The 17933-nt window shown below is 41.3% G+C and overlaps 1 protein-coding gene across 8 annotated transcripts in view; it reads left to right on the top strand.

The window, feature by feature from the left end:
- The first annotated feature begins 13736 nt into the window (after positions 1-13736).
- TGFBR3 (transforming growth factor beta receptor 3) overlaps positions 13737-17933 on the top strand; it is a 200504-nt gene continuing 196307 nt past the window's right edge. For 3 of the 8 annotated variants that reach the window (XM_027589059.2, XM_027588972.2, XM_027588903.2), the window contains exon 1: positions 13780-14066. The gene's annotated coding sequence lies outside the window, so the exon portion shown is untranslated. Of the gene's footprint in view, positions 14067-14649; positions 14669-15048; positions 15170-17933 lie in introns of those variants that run through there. The other 5 variants (XM_027589143.2, XM_027588568.2, XM_027588651.2 and 2 more) reach the window with 4 other exon arrangements.

Genomic DNA, 17933 nt, shown 5'->3' with positions numbered 1-17933 from the left:
GGACTGAGGTATAGTAGTCTTCAAACCTAACGTTTGACACAAGGTGGGAGCGGGCAGTGTCTCAGGGCAGAGTTTCTTACCATTTGGTAAGGACTAAATAGAAGGCCATTTGTTGGGCAGAAAGGCAGACAGGGGAGGAAAGGGCCTGAATTTTGGTCTAGAACTCTTTCTCTGACATTCTGGAACCTCATTTTGGTAGATATTAGTCACTAGTAGAGGAAATACTTGTTGATGAAATACACTGATGAAATGTATAACTGTTTAAATCAAATAATAAATTATGTTTGTTATATCAGAGTTTTCCAAATAGTGTTCTGTAAAACATTAGTTCTATGGATATTACGTTTTAAAAAGAACTCTGAGGTCAAAAAGTTTGGAAAATGTGGGGTTAAAAATAGTTAAAAATGGGGGTGCCTTGGTGGCTTGGTCGGTTAAGCCTCCGACTTGATCTCAGCTCAGGTCTTGATCTCAGGGTCATGAGTTCAAGTCTCGTGGAGCCTACTTAAAAAAAAAGTTAAAAATGGGATTTTTTTTTTTTTTACTCTAGAACTTCTGAGAGGCTTTATTACAATAATATGAATGTAACTCTGCCAGCATTAAATATTAGGTGTAATATTTAATGTTATTATGTTGACATTAATGTTAATGCATTAATTAATATTCACATTAATATAGTAATATGTTTTTCCTAATCCCATTTGGCCAAGGAAGCACTCCTTGGCATACCAGTGTGAGAATGCTGCCCTATTATCATAGAAGGCATGATATTTTTTTCAGCTGCTTTCCTTAAGAAGAGTAACTTTCTTTCATTTCTCCTGAGTTTGCTGTGAAGCCCATCTCTTTCACTATGAGTACCACTGGGGAAATATATAGAAGCAGTTTTAGTATTCATTATTTTGAGATACTGTAAAGCTATATGATGATTCAGCTTTCCTGTAACCCCAACAATTTTCTAAACCGAGAGCCTTAATATTAGGACCACCCTGTTGATTTTGCAAGGGTGTCAACATAAAAGAGCGAGTCAAGAATACATATTGCAAGGTGAAAATGGTTGAGGTGTGGAGTTTCTTATATGGGATACTTCACTGTTTTGTTTTATAAGAAAAAAGTTAAAAATAGAACTACCCTGCAATCCAGCAATTCCATTACTGGGTATTTTCCCAAAGAATAAAAAATACAAATTTAAAGGGATACATGCACTCCTATGTTTATAGCAGCATTATTTATAATAGCCAAGGTATGGAAGCAGCCCAAGTGTCCATCAATAGGTGAATGGATAAGGAAGATGTACTGTATGCAATGGAATATTATTCAGCCATAAAACAATGAAATCTTGCCATTTGGAACAACATTGATGGAGCTGGAGTGTATAATGCTAAGTGAAATAAGTCAGAAAAAGACAAATACCATAGGATTGCACTCATATGTGGAATTTAAGAAACAAAACACAAACAAAGGGGAAAAAGAAAGAGAGAGAGAGACAAACCAAGAAAGAGACTCAACTATAGAGAACAAGGTGATGGTTACCAGAGAGGAGGTGGGTGGAGGGATGGGTGAAATGGGTGATGAGGGTTAAGGAACGCACTTGTTGTGATGAGCACCAGGTGATTAAACAAACTTACAACAAGTATCTGCACACAAAATTCAAGTCAACTGAGCAAGAAGAGAGTCAAAGCAGTTTCTTGGTATTTTAAGAATACTTATGTGTTACTTTTTCAGCTGAAAACTCAGGGTTGCTACAACTACACTCAATTAATGTTCTTTGTTTTATTTGTAGTCAAAGCCAGGACACATCCAGAGGGAAGACACGAAAGAGTTCTGTGTAGACTTTTCATGTTGAGTCCCTGATAAAAGTCACCTTGGTTAGGAAATACAGTTAGTGTAATAGTGTTGTCTGGTGACAGATGGGAGCTACACTTGTGGTGAGCACAGCATAATATATAGACCTGTCAAATCACTGTGTTGTACACCTAAAACTAATGTAACCTTGCAATGTCAACTATATTTCAATTTTTAAAAAAGTCATTTTGCCTAAAACATTAGTATTAGAAGCATTTGATTTTGAACCTAAAAAGTGGAGCCATCAATCTAAGTCATTACAAGAGATAATGTGATTAGGAGAGAGAAGTCTTGACTCTGTATTTTTAACTTTTTTAGTATATAGTTTTATCTTTAGCAGAGCACTATTTCTGAAATTCTCCTTCTAAAACTACCTGTTGCCTTACTCCTGAACAAATAAAGTTCATTCCTCAGGTATTTATTGAACACTTATTATTTGCCAAACATTGGGTTGAACACCTAAGGTATTTGTTTTGCTATCATTTCAAGAAGCATATTTTATTTGCATTAAGAGAAATTAAAACAGGTTATCCCACATGACGCACAAAAATGAAAAGAGATTTCTTTTTTTTAATATTTTAAGGGACACCTGGGTGGCTCAGTCGGTTAAGCATCTGCCTTCAGCCCAGGTCATGATCCCAGGGTTCTGGGATCAAGTCCCACATCGGGCTCCTTGCTCAGCAGAGTCTGCTTCTCCCTCTCCCTCTGCCAGCCGCTCCCCCCCCACCAGTGTGCTCTCTCTCTGACAAATAAATAAAATCTTAAAAAAAAGGAAAAAATATTTTAATATACCAGTTTAAACATTGTCTACTTATGTCAAAATTTCCCAAAAATTTTTGGGAAACTAGTTTTTTAAACTTCTTCTAAGATTTACTCAGTCTAGGAATTGAACATGTATCACAGAGAAAGAAAATGGAATGGCTAATGTATGAAACCATGTTTGACTTTACTAGGAGTCAAGGCAAAGCAAATCACTTTTTAGATTAAAAAAATTGTAAAGTCAGACAGTATCAACTATTGGTGAGAATGTGAACAAGTAGAAGTAGTTTATTCCAACAAAGGGAATCTAATTTAATCTAAATCCCTATGGAGTAGGGATCCCTATGCAATCACATAATTATGAGGTTGGTTTGAGCTTAATGGACCAGTATATACAAGGAAAATACATAACACAGAACTGTGTTATTATGTTGATAATACCTATGAAATTTTAATTGTTATACTTTTCAACCCAACAATTCCACTTCTAGTTATACATCACAGACTAGAGAAATTGTTGCACACGTGAACAGAAAGATGGGTATAAGAATCTCTTGGGGTGCCTGGGTGGTGCAGCAGGTTAAGGGTCTAACTCTAGGTTTTGGCTCACGTCGTGATCTCAGGGTTGTGAGATCGAACCTCATGTTGGGCTCTGCGCTCAACACGGAGTCTGCTTGAGACTCCCTCTCCTTCCCATCCCTCCTCCCTCCCCCACCCCCGCACTCTCTCTCTCTCAAATAAATAAATACATCTTTAAAAAAATACTGTAGAATGTTATCTAGCAGCTTAGAGAAATGAACTCAGTCCACAAATACAACACAGAAGGATTTAAAAACCATAGCTTTGAATGAAAAAGTAAGTTTACATTATATGCTACTTATGTAACATTATAAAATAGACACATTCATATTATAAAGCATAGCTCTCTCTATAAACATATGCATATATATTATATATAAACACACATATATGTATATGTAAAAGTATAGCAAAACACTCTGGAAGGATACACACTAAATCCATGAAAGTGGTTTCCTCTGAAGAGACTGGGCAGGTAATCAGTCTGGACTGGAGTTGAGGGGGAGATCTAGGAGACTTTAACTTTATCTGCAGTGTTTTATTTCTTAAATGTAAAGACGAAGAATTCATTAAAATGTTAACAATTATCAATTCTGGCTGTTGATACATGGGTATTTGTTAGAATCTTTGTATTTTGAAAATTTCTTATAAATAAGAACTTTTTTTTTTTTTTGAGATCAGTCGTCTACTTTGTGCCTAGGTTTGGTAACTTGTGCACATTTCAGCCCACACAATAGTAATAAATGTGTCTTGAAACAAAACATGTGTACTCCTCTGCACAGCACATTCTCACCAAGCCAACCTAAAAATAACGGAAGGGTAAAAGTATTATTGGATAGGGGGCCCCTCAGTTGACCTTCAGGACTTTTGGATTGTCCATTCAGTTAATTTTGTCACAATCACATAATTATGAGGTTGGTTTGAGCTTAATGGACCAGTATATACAAGGAAAATACACTGTAACCAGAACTGTGCCACATCAAAGCCCTTGGGACATGATGCTTTTCTAGTGTTTCTACATGAGGTTTTCCTAAAGATAACAAAGCCTTTCAAAATATGCTTTTCAGGCATATCACCCTTTCCAACTAATGTAGCTCTTCCCCAAGTCAAGTTGTATATTCCCTTCCAAATATGCTGCTGCTGCATGTCTACCACATAAATACCCAAATGCTATACCATACCTTAGTGGGCTACAAGAGTTTGACAGAACAATACCTATAAAAGCTATAGAGCTGCAGAATTCTATTGAAAAAAACCCCACTATATCCTCCTCTGAAAGATAATCTTATAAGCTGAAATACCAGTTAGTTCAAAAATACAGGAAAGAGAAAAGCAGCCGGGCAAGGATACAAGTACACTCAAGTGTCGCTTGAAATTCCAGCTGAGTTGAAGTCGGAGTTATTTAAGAAAAGTCAAATATCTGAAGAACCAGTTTGGGAGCCTCAGTCTATCTTTTTTTTTTTTAAGATACATACCACTTAGCTCTCTGGAAAAAAATGTTGAAAGAGATCTCTATCCAATGGAATGAAATCTGAGACTATCCCAGGTCAAATGCAAAGTTATAGTTCAGCATTCCCAGGGAAGTTTTCTTCCCTCCAAACTTCATATTTTGAGAAATTTTGGGCCTTGAGAAAAGTTGAAAGAGTACCCGGTGAAGTTTTGAAGATATTTGGCACAATGAAAGACTGGAAAATAATTCATATGAGGAAAAAAAATCTATAATATTTACTAACTTATATGTTAGTTTTTACAAATGTGCATGAACTCTACAAATGTATATACTTTGCTTATGCATTTAAATTTAGTAAAATTACATTTAAGGAAAAGCAAGAGAAAATTTGGTGAAAAAAGAGAAAAGAAAAGAAGAGGAACAAAAAGCCTTACAGAATGCACAAAACCCTCTGAAGCTTTTGAGTTTTAAACAGGGCCTGAACAATTAGTTCGCTTGATTTTTAAAACAGAGTTGAAGTTGTTTCAGCATTCCATAGAGAGAGCCGAAGGGGGTCCTAGTGGGACTGTGTAGTGTAGGGGACCAGAGGCAAAGAAGGAAATATGTTGTCCTTTCTCCAAGGGAAAAGGTGAGCGGGAAGGGAGGAGACTTGAAGTTGATGAATGCTTCCTTCCTTTCTGTCACACTTGGGGAGTAGTCAAAGACCCTTTAAGTTCTGTTTTTTCTCTGTTTAGCATTTCAAGATGGCTGCATTTTCCAAGAAGGATGATAGTAGTATGGTAATTTTTATCTCTGTCTCTAAGATTTCTATCTCTAGATCTCTAAGACTGATATGCTAAGGCATTATGTATTATTTGCACTTTTCAGGGCAGTTGAATCTTTCTCTCCTTTCATCTACCTTTAGTCAGTATGCTTATGTGCTCTGGTCTGGGGGTTTGGTTTATGTGCTCTGTGTTAACAGGTCCGACTGAGATCAGGAAGCCCCTTCCTCATGCTAGAACCTCTGGCTTCCAGGTCAAGCTTCATTCATGATGTTTATACCAAATGCTTTCTTCCTGTCTGGACAAATTTGTGCCAGTTCTTGCAGATTCAATGTATTCTGCTGCCTCTTGAGTCCTGGCCTGCATAACATCCAAAGTCCTTGGGTCAGTCTCTTGTTGAGCCTCTAGGAGTGCATCTCTCTCAATGGTTGTTGCAAAATTTCACTTTTCTTAGTCTCTGTCTGTGCCACTCTTCTTAGTGGGTATCTGTCTCTGGAATGAAGCCATTCATTAATTTGGTAATATTTATTGGATTCCTGCTAGATGCAAGACATGCCAGGGGGTGCCTGGGTGGCTCAGTCAGTTAAGCATCTGCCTTCAACTCAGGTCATGATCCCAAGGTCCTGGGATTAAGCCCCACATTGGGCTCCCTGCTAGTGGAGACCCTGCTTCTCCCTCTACCTGACACTCTGCTTACTTGTGCTCTCTCTCTGTCAAATAAATAAATTAATTTATAAAAAGAGTCTATATTCAGACTCATAACTATTAAAAAAAAAAAAGACATGCCAGGGGCAGGGAATACAACAGGGCTGATTAGGATAGCCATGGTTCCTGCCTCATGATGCCTGTAATCTAATGTGATCTTACACAGGAAGCCTGTTTTGAAGAGGGGCCGCATTATTCACTAATGTGAACTGTACATAGAAAGCACTGAGTAAGTATGTGTGTGTGCATGTATGTTTTTTAATGGGTGGGAAGGAAAATTAGAAGCAGGGAGACTAGAGCAATCAAAATTGAATAGGTGAAAAAATGGTATAGTTTAGAGATTATGGTATTTTAACTACAATAGAAATAGTGGGAAGTAATAATTTGAAGGAAGAGCAAATGTTTGACTTTTCTACTGAGCAAATTGAGGGGAGATGTTGAGATGTCAACTAAATACATGAGTTTGGAGTTCAGGAGAGAAGTCTACGCTAGAGATAATTTTTTTTAAAAAAGATTTTATTTATTTGACACAGAGAGAGCACAAGCAGGGGGAGTGGCAGGCAGAGAGAGAGGGAGAAGCAGGCTCCCCACAGAGCAGGGGGAACCCGATACGGAACTCGATCCCAGGACCCCAGGGGTCATGACCTGAACCAAAGGCAGTCACTTAACCAACTGAGCCACCCTGGCGCCCTAGAGATAAAATTTTGAAAATGAACAATGTGTAGATATACTTAAAGAGATGATTCTAGATGATATCATTTGGAGAGTCTCAACAGAAGAAAAGGAGATCAAAGACCCTACCCTCGGACAAGCCAACATTTAGGTTCTGGGAGCAAGACAAGGAGCCAGCATAAAAGGACCAGCCAGTGGAGTAAGAGGGAAACCACTCATGCTCCATGTCCCTGCAGCCAAATAAAATGTCTCAAGAAAGCGAGAGTGAGCTCCTGAGTCATAAGCTATTGAGTAATTAAGTAAGATGAAAAGTGAGGATTTGTCACTGGTCTGGCCACAGGGTGACCTTGACAAGAGTCGGTTCTGATTGGAGCTAGTTGAGGAGGAAATGGTGGGTAAAGAAGCATGGGCAACAAATATAGATACCCCCTTTTGAGGAGTTTTACTCTAAGAGGAGTAGAGAAATGGGGGTGAGATGCATATGTGGGGTTGAGTAAGATTTTCTAAAATCAGAAACATTATGTTTGAAAGTTGTAAGTTGATGGGAATGATATGAGAGAGAAATCTGAGGACACAGGTGAAAGGAATTACTACAGGATGAAAGTCCTTCAGTAGTTGAAGGAATGGAATCATTCTAGTGTGCAGATGGAGCAGGAGCAATTCATGCAGAGTAAAAAGAAAGAAAGCAGAACAGAGACAAATAGACACAGATAAATTGGCAGATGTGGTGGTTGGAAGGTGAGGATATTTTCTTCTGAAGGCTTCTATATTCTTCAATATTCTTAGTAAAATATGAAGCAAAGTCATCAATTGAGTTCAACTAGAGGGTGGAAGGTATGAAGATTTGAGGAAAGAGGAGGAGAAATAAAATAACCTCTTGGAGAATAAGAGAGTGAGCTCATAAGGAAAACAGAGTCGGATTGCTGAGCAGCGTTAAGAACCCATTGAGACCTGTGGTCTTAAATTTAAAGTGAGATCACTCATGGTTGTGGACGGTGAAAAAGTGGTAGGGATAATGGGTTACAGATCCTGGTGGGGATCATTAGAATTGTTGGAGCCAAGATACTAGAGGGCATGAGTTGGAACAGTAAAGACTAGGGGTCAGAGAGGAATGCTTGATACTGAGATTTGGGGGGGTGCCTGGGTGGCTCAGTTGGTTAAGCATTTGCCTTCTACTGGGGTCATGATCTCAGGGTCCTAGGATTGAGCCCCACATCATCGGGCTCTCAGCTCAGCGGGGGAGCCTGCTTCTCACCCCCCCCACCGCTCCCCCTATTTATGCTCTCTCTCTCTCTCTCTCAGATAAATACATAAAACTTTAAAAAGAAAGAAAGAAACTGAGATTCGGGAGGTGGAGCAGTTATTTCTAATGAAAAGACCCGGACATTATCATGGTACTAGGCAAGTGCAGTAGGGTGGAAAAGCTGGTCACTGGAAAGGAGAAAGTCAAAGAACTGAGGGCCCAGAGTTTTCCAGAGGCAGAATATACAAGGGATTTTACTGTTAATTTGTCATAAATCTCAGACGGCAAACTGGAGGTTGAAAAAGGGAGAAAGATTGAATTAAGTTAGGAGGGGTTGAGAGCCATATGATGCTAAGAATCCAGGTGATAAGCAATGGCTTAGAAGACTTGGATTTCTTTCCTTCTTTCTTTTCAAAGATTTATTTATTTATTTTAGAGAGAGAGAGTATGAGTTGGGTGGGGAGTAATAGAGGTTGAAAGGAGGGAGAGTCTCCAGCAGACTCCCTGCTGAGGGCAGAGCCATCATGGGGCTGACATGAGCCCTGACGTGGGGCCTGGTCCCAGGACCCCAAGATCATGACCTGAGCCAAAACCAAGAGATGGTTGCTCGACAAACTGAGCCACCCCGGCAGCCAAGAAGCCTTGGATTTCTCATGAGGACTGATGGAAACAGGACCGTGAGGCCCTTATAGTCTCTTACAGGAAAGTGAATAATCCATTCTTATTCTAGCGTCTTTCTTAGGACCAGTCTCTCAGGCACTCCTGTTTTATAGGCTTTGCATTCCTTTGTCATTGTTCAGAATGGTCTTTCAAATTGTCTGCATCCACTGAATCCTCAGCTCACTTCTTACCTTGCTCTGATCATCTCAACTTTCCTAGCACTTACAGTCACATTTGGTAGTTAACATGTAATATTTTTTTTGTTCCTTCGTTATCTTTTTATTATATTTCCTGTCACCTTTATATGCATCTTTTACCACTTAATATGGCTTAGCAAATTTCAGTGAATATTGGTTGGATTTTGGAACATGAAAGAAACTAATGTCTTCCAGAAAGCAGCATAAATTGTAAGAGTAAGCTGGGGAAACTTTAAAGGAAATTTTAATTAAATATTTTATAACACATTTCTCAAATGTTAACAATGTAAAGACTCTCTTTAAAGAAAAAATTCGCAGGGACCTCTGGGAATAAGTTTCCCACTTTGAAAAACACTGACTGAAGAAAACTGAAGTCATTATCATTAAAACAAAAATACAAAATAAAAACAAACTTCTTATTGAACTCATTACTGAAATCAAAAGAATGTGTCTGCAGAACCCAGTTGAGAAACTCTCCTGCTTAGATTACATATTAAAAGAATAGTGAGTGACCTAAAGAAATGTATAACAAGTAATTTTGTAATGAATACATGGAAATATCCATTTTCAAAATATGTTTGGAAATGAATTTTATAAGGCCAAACTTAAAACAAGGCCTTCCACAGAGTAAGTGCTCAATAATAACAACAGTAATAACAGAAGGTCAATAACAGTAGCAATAATAATTTTAAAATTTAGGTATTTAAAAAAATTTGGGTATTTTTAGTAGAGTTTCCTGTATTTGTTAAAATGAAGGTGATGAAATTTGTAATATTCACAGATATTAATATATGTCCTGGTTGCTCCTTGTCTTTTTTTGGTTTCCCACATAAAATAACATGTCCTGGTTTGTAATTTTTTTTTTTTCCTTCTCCAGGCCAAAACAAAAGTTCTCTGCAGGGCAGCTATGGAGGTGGGGGCCAGGGTGAAGTCTTCCCTCTGAAATCCCTGCTCCCTGAGACAGGGGGAGCAGGTAGTCTGCCACATCCCCTACGGAGCTAAGACCACAGGGATCTCAGGGGGTTTTGCTGTTACTTTGAAATGGTGTGAGGTTTCCTGCTTTGTCAGAAGCCCTACCGAGGGGGAAATTGAAGGTGCATTGTGGAAGCCTCCATTGGAGGTTCCTGCACCGGCACAGGAAATGACAAGTTTGCAGGAACTCTGTGGTTACTCTAAGGGAATTTGCTTTGGATTTTTATTTCTAAATTCTCTGAGGCATTCCCCTCCCCCACCCCAGGCCTGAATCAGTTGTCTCTTTTGGGCTCAGCTCTGCATGCAGGTTCATCTGACAGTACGTTTTCCTCATTAATTTGAAATTGGCCAGCCACAAATTTCATCAGCGAAAACCAAATTCTAATCTTGGGTGTAGATATAGAAAATGTGGCTTTAGATTATGTTGCCATAGAAAACACCTACCTACAGGTATGAATTGGAATCTTTATAGGCGATTTTTAGAAATAAAGTAGTAAATCTGTCTGTAGTAATAGGGTCAACCAAGGAGAAAATAGGAGCACATATTGTAGTTTGTAGACCAGTAACCTGTCACAACACTATGGAACATTTGGTTCATGTTCTGTCACACATTCTTAAGAATAGTTATGCAATTGCCTCCAAGATGTTGGCTGTTTCAGACAACCTTTAAAGTTAGGGTCCCTTCTCCCCTTTACTGGGTGAAAGTAATCTATTTTTATGTGGTGGTAGTGGATAATATTTCTCCTACACAAACTTTTGCTTTTATCTTTTGAAACTTTTAGAGAATTGAGCCGAAAGAAATAAGACTCTCTCTATGCATGGAAGGAGGCTGTCCTTGACCTGTCGCAGCCCAAAGTGGACATTCAGAGCAGACTCTGGGGCCAGGAGACCTGGCTCTGCCACTTGCTAGTCATGTGACTTTGGACAAGTTACTCGAGCTCTCTGTAGATGTTTTCTAATCTGTGAAATGAGGATACTAGAGCTATTATAAGGATTTAGTAAGTTAGAATTTGTCAAGTGCAAAGCATGTGCTAAGTACTATATGAGGACCTGTTAAAAAAGAAAAACCAAATGATTTTCTAATGATACAGTTTTTCAGAAATTTGAGGTGTTTGCTTCTATAAGGAACATAAACAGGTTAGTATGAATTTGTTCAGTTGTCTCCTAATAATCAACAGTATCTGGAGATAGGTCACTAAATATGAGTCCCCATAGAATGAACGGTTCTGCACCTGTAGGAGGGGAGGTTCCTTGTGAGAAACCCAGCTAAGTAAATTACTGAGACTCTGGCTGTCACACATTTTTATCCAAGTGCGATAAAGTGCACCTCTTTACTTCAGCGCTCTGCTTATAATTCTTTCTGAAAAATTTCAGAACAAATGAGCAAGACACCACCTTGGACCAAAGGAATCTTGTATATTATGGTGACAAATACTATAACTTGGATGCAGTCCTGATTTGTAACCAAGGAGGGGATTCATTCCCCCCCCAAATCAGTTAATAGTGCCCTTAATAAAAGGTAGGGGAATCTTTTTTTTAAGAACTTTGCTGGGCAACCAAAAATGTAAGTTTATTTTAAAGCTTTGCTCAATGTTTCTGGTTTCTGGATTTATGAAAATAATATCACATTATTACTGTAAAGATTTAAAGAGAAAACACCTCTAGATATTGTCAGTTTTGTAACTACCTATATAATTTCTTGTGTTTTTCCATAACATCTATTTAAACTGCTGAACTAATTAAATAACCCTGAATTTTAAAGATCTTTTGCCCCCAAAAATAAAACAAAACCAAACAAACCCAAAAAACAAAACACACACACACACACACACACACATACCAGAACCCAACCAGCCCCAAATCCCTCAAACCTTTCATTTTGCCAATATGTAAAGCTTTTGGGAGCAATATGCTCTGGTGGTTGAAGACTTGGGCTCAGAACTAGATGGCTGTGGGTTTGAATCCTGGACTTCCCACTTATTTCTTATGCTATTGTGACAAGTTATAAGGCCTTAGCATATATGTAGATTTGTACATGGGCCTCAGTTTGTATATAGCCTTATAGGGCTGTGAGGAATAAATATATTCACATGTATAGAATGTTTTGGACTCTGCTTGGCACAGAGTAATTGTTCAATAGATGTTGATAGTTACATTATTGAGAATCTGGCTCCATTGTGAACAGTCATTTCACTCTTTAAAGGCAAGACATTCCTAAGAATTAAGTTACTTAGGACTTGTTTTTCTCTCTCTCTTCTTCTACCCTGCCATTTTATTTAGAAATTAGAAAGCCTTGGGATGCTTGGCTGGCTCAGTCAGTAGAGCATGCGATCTCAAAGTTGTGTAGAGTTAGGGTAGAGTTTACTTAAAAAAAAAAAAACTTAGAAAAAAAGAAATTAGAAAACCTAACATGATTGATACGTTTAAATGTAAGATTAGATATTCACACCCAATTCAAGTGCTCATGTCTGCACTTGAAACTAAAATTTGACAGTGTGAGGCATGAATACTATGTAATTTGAGTCTATGAGAAATCTAAGGCCTTAAATCTAGAGAGACTATATCAAAGCTGAGGTTAACTTCACCTAGACTGCTTTTGCCTTCAGGATATTAGGGCTATGTATATCTCCAAGGCCTAGTTCAACCCTCTCAAGTAGTAGGTGCTCAGTAAATATTGGTAAGAAAGGAATGGTTCATTGAGGAGGTTTTTAAAATAAGCCAGGTAATCAAAGATGATTTGACCTTTATGAAAGTATCTCCTGGATTCCCTCTGTAGAGGTACAAGAGCAAAAGGGTAAGAAAAACTTCTTCTCTCAAAGTGGGGGAAATGGAGGAACTTTTCAACGAATAATATAAGCAATAGTATAAGAAACCTCTCTATTCCATTCCAGTGTATTAAAGGCCTAGGACCAGAGGACTTTAAAGCTGGGAGAGGTCTCCTAGGCCAAGTTCCTCCTTCTACAGAGGAGAAAAGAGTCTTGGAGAGTTTAAGTTGTTTGTCCAACTGGAAGTCCAGTCTCAGAAATCTCTCAGCACACCATCATTTCATCAGCCCGTCGGTAAAACAGTGTCCTGTGACTTAAGCATGTCGTTTAATTCAAAACCGAGGTGTAAGCAAGAGTACCAAAGTGGGGTTCTGCTTACTGCATTCGTCACTCGTCCAATGGACAGTTCACAGGCACAGGTAGGTACGCAGAAGTTCACCTTCGTTTCCACCGCGCCGAAGTCAGGGTAACGCCGGTAAAGCTGACCTAGCTCCTTTATTTGTATTAATTTATTTAGCGAGCAGGGAGAAGGGCTGGGTAAGGCGTTCTCCGCTGTGAGAGGAGGAGGCAAGACCCCACTGGCGCCCACCATCAGAGCGCATCCTGAGATAACCAGCAGCATTGGGGGTGGGAAAGACGAACGGGGAGAGAATGAATGTGTACAGGTGTGTGGGTGTGGGGGGGCTTTGCTAAGGAGTGGACAAGAGGGTGTGATCAGTTTACTGGAGGATTTAGAATTTTTATTATCAAGACCGAGGTAAACCAAATAAAAACCCAACGCCTCCAGAGACCTGGAAAGTTTGAAGGACGCAGTTTGAGGGAGCGCACCCCTGCAGCTGGCGACGGCGTCCCCACCGCCCCCAGGACTGAGACACCCACTCGCCGCCCCACCTCGGGCGCGCAGCAGCCCCGCAGTTGCCGGTGCTCCTTCTCTCCCTTCCTCCTCAGCCCGAAGGGAAACCCTGGCTCCAGCAGCGCTCGGGACTCATCCATCAGCCGGGGAGGAAAAGGGGGAGGAGAGAGGAGGCGGGCGGCGGGAGGAGGAGTTTCTCCGCCGCGCGGAGCCCTCGGTGGGGCGGCGGCGGAGGAGCGCCCTTCCCCCCGCGCGCTGATTGCTGTGGCGCCCTGCCCGTCCCCGCCCGCGTGTGTGTGTGAGGGAGAGCGAGTGCGCTGCGTCGGCCCGATGGGGGTAATCGAGGGTTTCGGGGACGCCGAGCGGCGCTTTCCTCTTCCCAGTGAGTGAGGGAGGGAAATCGGCGGCTCTCGTGCCCGGCCACTTTCCCTGGGCGATTCCTGGAGCTCCCTGCAGGAGGTGAAAGCCCCGGCGGGTCCGGATGGCGTAGTTGTGCCACGGCGCAGCAGCTGCCGGAGCTCGCGGCCGCCGAGCGCTGGGCGGGGAAACTTGCCTCTGCTTTCCTCTTAACTTGCGGCGGGTGGATCTCCGCTTGACACACCGCCGCCGAGGTACGTGCGGGTCCGGCCCCGCGGCGCTACGGTCCGCGCCGGGACGCCCCTGGCCGCGCCACTAGCCCTGCGCCCGTTCCGGCCGCGGGCTCTGCAGGCTGCGCGGTGCCTGTGGGCGCTGCGCGAGGCTCCGTGCCTGCTCGCGGCCGGAATCGCACCGGCCGCCCGGACCCCCGGGCTTGGGAGGGCGGTGTTGGTCCAGCAGTGTTTACGCTCGGAGGAGCCGGGACCCTTGGCCCGCGGTGCGTGGGGAGCGGCCGTCCTGGGTCGGGTGGGCAGCGCTCGGGGCGATGCGCTGTCCTGGGGAAGACACCTCCTCCTCCACGCCTGTCCTCGCTTTCCTTTCCCCGGTTTCTTCCGACCCCCGTGGGGCGCGCGGGCTACTTCCATCTGGGCGCGTGACAGCGTCGGTGGGAAATGTTTGTTGTGGGTTTGCACTCATTTGCCGTTGCGGAGGCTGCGCCCTGGGACTCGCGCATCGACGGGAGCTGCGCTCCCCGCAGCTGGCGGCCTCCCGGTGTTGTGCTGGGCGGCGCGAATCGCTGCCGCCCGGAGCCCCGCAGAGAGCGCTCCCCCTGTTAACAGAGTAGCCCATTACCCAGGTCAGTTTGAAGGCTTCTCCTAGCATGTTCATTTGATTAGAACAAACTGGAAATCTTGGGCTGTTGCTAGAAGAATCTGCTTGCAGACTTGTTATTATTAGGGCATTTGCCCACTTTCCAGAATCACGTAGGATAGGGAGCCGGCGTTGTCAAGCGTGAGTTACCTTGGCACCGTGGAACTTAATGGATTTAGTGTGTACTAAAAGAGCTGAGAGAAGAAAATCGCTCATTTCCTTAGCTGTGAAATGGGAATGATAATGGGTCTCAAAAAGTCACTGTGAGGACTGAATTATTTAATATATGTGAAGTAACTAGAACAATGCCTGGCAACGAGCAAGCGCTACACGAGTGTTAGAGCAGCTTATCCTGAGCTCAGAGGTGATGGGAAAAGAGCAAAGAGGGTAAAGGATGGTAGAGTGACAGCCTGAGATGGGGAACCATGCGTTTTCTGAACATCTCCCTCAGAAGAAAAGTGAGCGGTTTGGGTGGAAAGAAGTCTCTGTAAGTAACGAAGCACATGTCAAGACCTTTTAATTTTCCTGAAATGGTACTTTAAAGCTGCGAACGGTTATTTCACTATGAAATCATCTATTTTTCTTGAGTAATAATGGCTAACGTTTACTGAGCGCAAACTGTGTGTCACTCTCCTATATGCCTTGCAGACCACTTAAGCCTCACACCCACTCTGTGGTTAAAACACTATTAGTCCCATTTCACAGATGAGACTGTAGAGGTTAGTTACTTGCTCTAGCAACATAACTTTCTGTTCTGACTCCAGACCTAGCTTAGTCACCTAGTGCAGGAGGTGCAGTCAGATTTGTGTGCAGTGAGCCCAGGGTCTTCTCCTGTTGTTCAGCTTCCCATTTTAGTTGGACATATCCCTTGAAACAGGAATAAGGTATCTGTAATTAATTTAGGTGATATACTTATTGGGGTGCTGCATTACAGCTCTGAAACTGGATCCAAGTAATTAAAAACAGAACCCTGATTGGTATTAATATGAATCTTTATTCTTAATTTCTTTTATTCTCTACACATCGTCAGAGTTACTTGGCTTCCTTAGGAAACAGCTTAGGGTTGGCACAGGAGGCAGGGAAATAATTCTTACCCCCTTAAGGGCTATTAAAATGAAATTGATTTCATGCCATTGTGTCAGTTAAAGGATGTTGCTCTGTTTCATGGTGTTCTCTGCTTTTGGCTTTAATTCTGCATTGTTTAGTGTTTCAAGGCTTCAGCATATTTTCAGCCCTTCAGTTTGTCTTTGTCATTTGTCAACTTTAATTTTTCCTGTTTTGATGGAACCGGACCATTATATGGCAGCTTTGCTTAACAACTGTTGATCCAGCTCATGTTTTTAAATATAAAAATCACCAACTTAACTTTTGAACCCCAACACTTCAAAGGCAACCCCTGGGGAATCCATTGTTATTTTGAATATTAGCCAATAGGGGGAGTATAACTCACCATTGATGTCTGTCAGGCACTTAAACCAGTTTTTAAGGTGTCAAACATACATTTCAGAAATGGAAAATGTTGTGGCTTTACCTAGCAAAATCACCAAATTGCTTTCTGAGTTTACAGTGGAAAATTGGGTTTAATTTCAACTGATTGCAATAAGAATGACCTTGAGGACCAGCCCTATATGTTGGACATATGTTAAGAACTCTAGTGGCTGGACAGATATTAAATATACTCGCATGTTGTTTTCTCGGTTTGTTTTCCCTAAGTGTATGTAAGGTAATTTGGTGCACTTTGAATAATATTTCAAGTTATCCAGGAGAACTGGGAGTCCAAAGAGATCCATTGTGAATCTTTTTTGTGATGATCCTCATTTGTTTTTTGTAGAAAATTGGATGTAGTGAATTTGTTCCCAGGGAGGATGGTGTACTTATAATCCTATCATTATCATTACTCATCAACATCTTCCAAGTGCAAGACAATGAGGGTTTGTTATCCTGAGTAACAGCAATTCTAGGCATTCTTCAGAGGCTTATATTTTAGTAAACAGTAATAGTTCAGAAGTATCATACTTGTCTAGTAGAAGTGTGAAGTGTCTATAGACACTCATTCTTGTAAATATAATATAAGCATTATTTAAGAATTAACATGCTTGAAAAAACAGTGAAACTGAGTTTCATTTATTTATTTCTAAAGATTTTATTTATTTATTTGACAGAGAAAACACGTGCGCACACAAGCAGGGGGAGAGGCAAGCAGAGGGAGAGGGAGAAGCAGGCTCCCCTTTGAGCAGGGAGCACTATGCAGGACTCAATCCCAGGACCCTGGGATCATGACCTGAGTCAAAGGCAGACGCTTAACCGACTGAGCCACCCAGGTGCCCCTGAAACTGAGTTTTATTTACTTATTTATTTTTAAAAGATTTTATTTGTTTATTTCACGGAGAGAGACACAGCGAGAGAGGGAACACAAGCAGGGGGAGTGGGAGAGGGAGAAGCAGGCTTCCTGCTGAGCCGGGAGCCCCATGCGGGGCTCGATGCGGGGCTCGATGCGGGGCTCGATGCGGGGCTCGATGCGGGGCTCGATGCGGGGCTCGATCCCAGGACTCTGGGATCATGATCTGAGTTGAAGGCAGTCACTTAACGACTGAGCCACCCAGGCACCTCTGAAACTGAGTTTTAAAAAAGGTTTTCAATCTTTGCCTGCAGTTTTGTAGGCCAGTTTCCTTTCTTGTTTCTTGTGTATCAGGTAGTTTTGACTTTATTTCATTTAGCAAGCTAGGGTCATGTGGATCCTTTTAAAAAATAACTTTCAAATTTAGTCCCTTCTTTCTAAATCTCAGCATTGCAAAAGTTATTTCAGGGTAGCATCTTATTTAGGATTTAACTTAGTCTTCCATGCTCTGATATAGTTCATACTCTTCAGCAGATATTTTTCAGCCCCCTACCCCTAACAGACTTCTGGTTCCTGGTCTTGGAGTTTGGCAAATTAGCGGTCTTCTTTCCAGCCTCTGATAGCAGGGGGTCAAGATGCCTTAAGGCTTCCTAAGGCTTTGTCTTGGAGAGCCTTTATAGATTGACAGAATTGGTTTGCTTAAAAGAAGGTATTGTCCTATTCTTTTTAAGACTTAAAGGAATTAATCTTCCCCCTTTTTTTGCTCTTAACAGCTATTTGAAAATGATTTTTATCACTTTTGTTTTGTACATTGGAGCATTTTCCTTGTGATTTTTAACTTTTGAAATTTTGAAACTTAATATTAACTACCTTTTGAAATTTGCATAACTCAAGTAAGTAAATGTTTTTAGGG

Source organism: Zalophus californianus, chromosome 4 (assembly GCF_009762305.2).
Source record: "Zalophus californianus isolate mZalCal1 chromosome 4, mZalCal1.pri.v2, whole genome shotgun sequence".
In the NCBI taxonomy this organism is placed as follows: domain Eukaryota; kingdom Metazoa; phylum Chordata; class Mammalia; order Carnivora; family Otariidae; genus Zalophus; species Zalophus californianus.
This window is presented reverse-complemented; position numbering and strand designations above follow the sequence as displayed.